Source organism: Mastomys coucha, chromosome X (assembly GCF_008632895.1).
Source record: "Mastomys coucha isolate ucsf_1 chromosome X, UCSF_Mcou_1, whole genome shotgun sequence".
NCBI classification, from domain to species: domain Eukaryota; kingdom Metazoa; phylum Chordata; class Mammalia; order Rodentia; family Muridae; genus Mastomys; species Mastomys coucha.
Genome location: NC_045030.1, coordinates 137,843,229 through 137,850,298, shown reverse-complemented (window position 1 = coordinate 137,850,298; position 7,070 = coordinate 137,843,229). Strand labels below are relative to the sequence as shown.

At 38.3% G+C, this 7,070-nt stretch overlaps 1 protein-coding gene and 1 non-coding gene across 2 annotated transcripts in view; both read right to left on the bottom strand.

Annotated features, from left to right (window-relative positions):
* The window catches only part of Rtl4 (retrotransposon Gag like 4), a 368,261-nt gene that overhangs the window by 171,488 nt on the left and 189,703 nt on the right, over positions 1–7,070 (bottom strand). The gene's annotated exons all lie outside the window — the stretch shown is intronic.
* On the bottom strand, positions 2,428–2,565 carry LOC116096251. Its single transcript, XR_004120919.1, has one exon. It is a non-coding gene; the product is annotated as a small nucleolar RNA SNORA17 (small nucleolar RNA).

The window sequence follows — 7,070 nt, the reverse complement described above, 5'->3', positions numbered from 1 at the left end:
CTTTATGGATAGACCATCTTATTACATACACCATTTCTTAAATGAATGTAACCTGTTCTCTGTGGGCTTAGAATAAAGTCATTCACTCACGTCAAATAGCGTTGACCATAGCAGGAAGTCTGTATCCAAAAATCGTGCCTACAATTCATCCCTTGGTGAAGCAGAACTGTCAACTCTCAGCTTAGCTATGATGGAGGTAAAATTCTTTGGTGATGTGAGGGTCATTGAAGTACAGCCTTATCGCAATGAAATCCAATGGCTAAAAATTGTTCTTATTTTGGGCTTGTACCACAGTAAGAACCAAGATTTTAAACTCTACTAAATATAAAACAAACAAACAAAAAGACTTTATATATTTATGTTCATTTAAGAAAATACTAGTAGTGGTGTATTAGTTTGAAATATACAGTTAATATGTTTGGAGTTATTTAAAATTTATATTGAGAAAAATGTATTTTCAGTATTGCTGTAGACAAGCATCTACATAAGACTGTTGTTAAATTGGTTGTTGTTTTATATCAAACACCTTTTATAATACTCATTTTTATTGTTATATTTTATAAATTTTAAGGAATATGACAAAAAAGATATTGTGGGTATTGAAGGGAGTCTCTGGGAAGAGTTAGGGTACAAAAGGGAAACAAGAATGTGATTTAATTCTATTTACTTAAAATATGTTTTTAAATGTTAACAAATTCAGATAAATTGAAATCATGTAACTTTTCTCATCATAATTCAATAAAAGTTAAAAAAATAAGAAAGAAAAGAAAAAAAAAGAAGACTACATTGAAATGGTACACAGGAGGAGGTAACTTGCCAGCATTCATAGAGAAGCTATATGGTTTTTAGGTTTTGTTTAGTTTTGTTTTGTTCTTACTTTTATTCATCCTAACCACAGTTTCCCCTCTTCCTTCCAGATTTTCCTCTGGTGACCTCTTTCCCCCAGACCAACTCCTCCCCTGTTTCCCTTCAAAACGTAAACAGAAACAAAGAGAGATGCTCCCATGGGTATCCACCGAATATGACCTAACAAGATACAATAAGACTGGGCACAAATCCTCATATCACAGTTGGATGTGGCATCCTGGCAGGAGGAAAACGCTCCCTAACACAGTTTTCCACATCTGATTTTGACAAAATCACCTTTAAGCTAAGCTCATCCAACTTGGATTTTCTGTCCACCTGTCTTTTCCAACCTAGGGAAGAATTCTCCATCATTACTAAAACCACTTTATCAGCAGGATTAAGAAGGAACTGTAGTGGAAGGCAAAGAGAAATTACCAGGACAATTTTCATAGGACAGATTCTAGCCTGGTAGGGGTTCTATAATCATATTTGTGAAATTCTAGCACTGGACCAGCAGAAAAATTAGAGGGTACACAGTTTACAAAGCTTATGGCATTTTAAAAACTTTTTATTGGCTTTTTGTTAATTTCACACCATGCACCCCAATCCCACCCATCTCTCCCTCCTCTCTTACCCACACTCTACCCTTGCAACCTCCTCTACCCCAAGTGAGAAAAAAATACCATCTTATTGTAGAAGCTCCAGTGTGTCACAATGTGTTCCAGTGTACCCCTTTGTTGACACTTCTTAGCTTGCAAATGTTCATTGCAGTGACTCCTTGGTCTGGCACAATGCCTCTGGCTTCTGCTACTCTATCAATCCTGGAACCTCACTGGGACAACTCTTCTACATCCTTTTGTCACCCTGAGTCATGGAGTACCTGCAATTTTAGATCTGTAGGACCAGCCTCTCCATGCTCATCGATGGGGTAGAAGTTGGGGCAGGCCTATTCAAAGCCCTGAATCTGGACCTGAGAGGTATCTGAGTTCATCAGATCCTCAGGACCCGTTCACTGGGAACCCATGCAACTAGGGTGAGCTTTACCCTGTTGCCCAGTTGAGGTATAGTAGCAACTCTACTGCTCTGATGATCAAGAGGCCAGCTCTCCTACCTGTTGGAGGTGGCAAGGGATGAGAGGTCAGGGGCATCTTTCCCTTGTCCATGTCACCCCACGAAAGACAAGTGGTGGGACTAGCTCTTCTGTACTCATGCCTTGGGGCAGGCTTACCTACACCCCAACCCATTCCCCCTACCCCCCAGGGTCAGATATACTGTAATGCCTAGGTAAAGTACACCAAGTGCCTAGGCCCGTTCCACCAAGTGCTGTAGGGTGTAAGAGGCAGGTCAGTGAGGGGCAAGGCAGTAGGAAGTATTATTCCCTCATCCATGCCACTGCACAGGAGACAAGTAATAGATCACCTTGAGAGGGTCATCTGTCATGGGTTCACTTCTTTTGGAGGCTATGGTCCCAGGAAAGGCTCTTCTAGTCTCCAGCTTACTTACCCCCGTCTTGGGAGCCCATTCAGGTCTTCTGGGTGCCAGATTGGTGATTGTCTTAGGTGTGCTTTTTTTTTTTCATGGGATGCTAGGTTACTAATCATTGAAATGATCATAGATCAGAACACTGAAAGTAGACCATACCCTTTCTCCTCTTCGCTACCTACTGACGCACACACATATGACATAGCAGCCACACCTGCAATGCCTCTTAGGGGCAAGCAACTCATGGCTTTTTAAAGATGAACTCTATTTAGTTCGTAATTTTTGGACTTCTAAAACTGCATTTCCCAGATTATACTTACATATGTACAAGTCTCTCTTATTTATAATAAACTCTATTTTTCAAGTTGAAACTATTTTTCAGATTATAAAATAATTACATCATTTCCCCCTTTCTTTTCCTCCCTCCAAATCCTCCCATGCACATCTTCTTACTCTCGTTCAAATTCTCAGCCTCTTCTTTTTATCAATTGTTGCTGTGTATGTATTACTAAATAAATATAACCTTCTCAGTCTGTAAAATGATATGTTTGCATGTGTTTTCATTGCTGACTGATATTGGATAACCAGTCAGTGTGTTCTTCCATGGGAATGAATATTTCTCCCATGCTCACCATTACTTAGTGACCTGTAGGACTTTGTGCAGGGTTGAGGTCTTATGGGCTTTTCTGTCAACTTTGGCATGTCTGTTGGGGTCATCCTTTTTTGCTCATGTTTGGGAAGTCATGTTGATGAGACTTTATGAATGTAGCTTCTGACATTTCTGGGAGACACACTCACACCAAACTCCCTGCTCCCTCTTCCACAATGATCTGTGAACCCTAGGTGCAGGAGTCATGTGATGGATTAGTTGTGCCTAGGCTCCACAATTCTGCATGAAATGCTCTTTTATTTCAGTAATCAGTCTGGCATTAGAAGGTGTCAGGCGAAGAAAACTTATAGTCTTTAGTACTTGTTAGACTGATCCCATGGAAATGATAAGCTCCCATACTAACAAGAAAGGATTTGTATGCATATATGTATGCATATCTGTGTGTATGCAAGTGTCTGTTCATATGTGTAAAGGTTCACAGGAATGTCCATGAATGTGGTGACCAGAAGACAATGTCAGATGTCATTCCTCAGGTGCCATTATCTTTTTATTTGAGACATATGTCACTGACCTAGAGCACACCAAGTAGGCCAGACTGAGTGGCTAGCAAGCCCCAGAGATCTCATTATCTTTGCCTACTCAGTGCTAGTGCAATAAGCACCACCATAACTAGTTTTTATCTTTTAAATGTGAATTCTGGGAATCAAACTCTGCTCCTTGTACTTGCAAGTTAAGCACTTTACTGACTGTGTCATCCCCCAAGTCACAAAAAGGTATTTCTATTATTTTCTTTTACTTTATAGAGAGATCATTGGTATACTTGGCTACTGAAAAGAAAGTAAATTGTAAGAAAAGGGGAAATGGGAAAAAAAAAGAAAGAATGGAACTGAAGAGATGAGATGGCTCAGTGGTTACTGTAACAATTGTTTCAGAGTAAGAGAACACAAGTCAATTTACTCTGTCATGTTGATGTTTTTGTTAATGAGGATGGCAGGAGTTGGTCGTTTAAAGATGTTTCTACCCAAGTAACCCACAGAGTTCAGAAAACAGAGGGATCAAGAATGGATCTGTCTCTTCTGGTGTTCTGCAGCTGAAACTTGCTTTCCATTCACGATTGTAGCTCATGTTCACAAGGTTCAATAGTAATTGTAAAATTAGAGTGATTATACCGTTACCATATAAAGCCTTTGGACAGGGACTGAAGATATGGCTCAGTAGTTAAGAATGCCTAATGCTTTCTCAGAAGATCAGAGAATGATTCTTAGCACCCAGGTCAGGTGACTCACAACTCTTCATAACCCCAACTCCCCAGGGTTTAGTGCCTGCTTCCACACTCCAAGGGCCCTTTCACACACATGCATACATTCACACATACACACACACACACACACACACAAAGTGGAAACTTCAGGGTACTTTGGAAAGTCAGTTGGATGGTGTTCTGCTGGGGCAAACAGGTGAAGGAACATTTCCTTAAGGTGGACACAGATGAAAGGCAAAGGCAGACTCATGAAGATGAAGAAATGTTTTGCTGAAGCAGACACAGGAAAGAGGATGTTCTGCTAAAGCAAGCACATAAAAAGACATGTGATGAAAGATTCTTTGCTAACAACATGCATGTATTGTTCCCTCTTACACTGCATAGTTGAGATGCATTTGTAAGGACTCAATAGAGAGAAACATACGAAAAAACCTCTGGTGGTATGCAACAGTTTCTTGCCACTTCCAAGAACTTGGGGTGATAAGATGCATGTGCTGAGGCAAGACCAGTGATGAGGCAAAGCATGTGGAGGACACATGATGTTTAGAGGATATAAATAGGACTCTACAGAGTGACAGAGAAAAGCTTGCTGGTACAGCTAGCTGTGCACTGCTTGTGGGTCTCATGCCTTCGCTGAACTTCCTTTCTCTGAGAGAGACACAGCTGAGAACTTCTCCTGGTGTCCCTCTGGGTCCTTCTTGCTGACTCGAGCTGAGGCTGAGGCCTGGCTGTCTCTGCTAGGTTGTGTCACCACTGTTACTAATCTGACTCTACTGAACTGGACTGCTGGTGTATCTGTGAAGTGTTTGCCAGTGGATCAAGCTGCCACTGCCTGATCATCTCTAAACTGAACTGCTGATTTCTAGACAACACAGACAGCAGTTGCTCCAAAGAATCTTTCTAATCAGGCCCACTTATCCCATATCCATTTTTTTCTACTACTTCTAGTGGGTGGTGGATTACGAGGAAGGTTAAAGTGTTTAACAACCATCATTAAAAATAGATTTTGAAAAATATTAAAGTTATATAGATATATGGAAAAATAAAAACAAAATATTTTAAAAATCATTTGAATCAAAGTATGATCAGGCATTTAGATATATTTTGAAAATAAATCAGTATATTTACTTTAAAATGAAAATACTACTTATCACCATCAGAAATTTTGAAATAAAACTGGAAATTACTGTTAAAAAAGTATTAGAAGTCAAGTAATGGCTGATAAAGTCAATAAGGGATAACTTGTAATGCTTCATCCTATATTATACAATATACAATAACATGTAATAGTGAAAGACAGTCAGCAGTGATACAATGTGAAAAATGACTAGATCTAGATCTACTTTATTCACTCTAGATGGTATAAGGTTGTGAATATGGAAAATTCCCTTAGTAATTCCTCCAAATACCTGTTATTCTGTGTTATCTTATGCAAGATATAAACAAGGTCTATAGCAAAGATAAAGACTATCTTTACTCATTCTGTATTTGACCACTAAAGAGAAGTTGATGAAAAACAAAAAGGAAAGACTGGGACTTTAGAGATGGCTTAGTGGTTAAGAATAATTGCTAAGAAACACAGATAAGTTGTATACACACACAGTAAGTGTGTATGTGTTTTTATATTTGTTTCAAGCATTTATAGAGGCTGAGATGACAGACAGAAAAAAGTTAATGGTATAATTCAGTGCTATTCTGAACATCAAGAAACTAGGAAAGTCAATACTATAAATTATAGTTTTAATATGAGTCTAAAGACAGAAGACTCTCACAAGGAGAAGAAAGTAGTAAAAAAAGCAATTTTTCTTACTCAACTTTGTATTTTGTTAATTCCAACTGACTAGATAAGACCTGTGTCCATTAGGGATATAGCCTATCTATAGTAAGTCATGTCTGGCAACTCATAATTAACCTTATCCAGAAACACAAACACAATCCTAATATTTAACTATATCTGAGTACTCCCTGGTTCAGTCAAGTTAACACATAAAATTAACCACAGCAGGTTCTCCAGAGACCCATGCTTTGTAACTAAATTTTGATCAAGATGAATGAGTATCCATATCAAAGTGTAATCTACAGACTTATTCATATATTGCCTTCCATTCCTGTCCATCTAAATTTTTATTAATTGGTATCAATACAATCCAATGTTTGTTACCTCTTAGTACTTCCCATTTTCTCTACCAAGTGTCCATAACAAGATCATTTGATGGCAACATGGTAAAAAGGTAATACATTTTCCTTAATCCACTTAGAGAGTTTATTAATGTGCTAGGCTTCCTTCAAATTTTCATTTTTTTCTCACTATCCAGTTGATATAATATTGAGTTCTGACTTAAAAACAAACTATAACTTAGTTTGGAATGATGCTCATATGACTTAAGAGGAGAGTACTAGAATCAAAAGGATGGACCTTGAAGGGCAGGTTAGATTGTCATGGAAGAGAACTTTAAAGAAACACACAGTCTCTGATTCAACCTTACATCTTTTCCTTTCCTAAGGTCAGGATCCATTTTCCAAATAATTTGGCTCCTGTAGAATATATAAAGATGTTAGGGTGCATAAGGCACTGCATTCAAAATAGGCACTCTCTTAACAGATGGTGCAAAACTTGGAAGTTGAAGAGAGAAAGCTATTGTTAGGCAACATCTTTAACAAGAAAAATAGTTTGTAGGGGCTAGAAGAGACAATTTTGTTGATTCAAAACAGTAAATTACCTGGGTGGCGTACCCTATCTGATTATCTAAGAATATCAAATTATCCACTGAAAATCTGGCTGGCTAACCTGCTTTTTTGCAAATGCGTATTATCTTTTCAACAGATTTTGTGCTCTCAAGTATCTGAGAAGAAAATTTAACATGTTCTTTT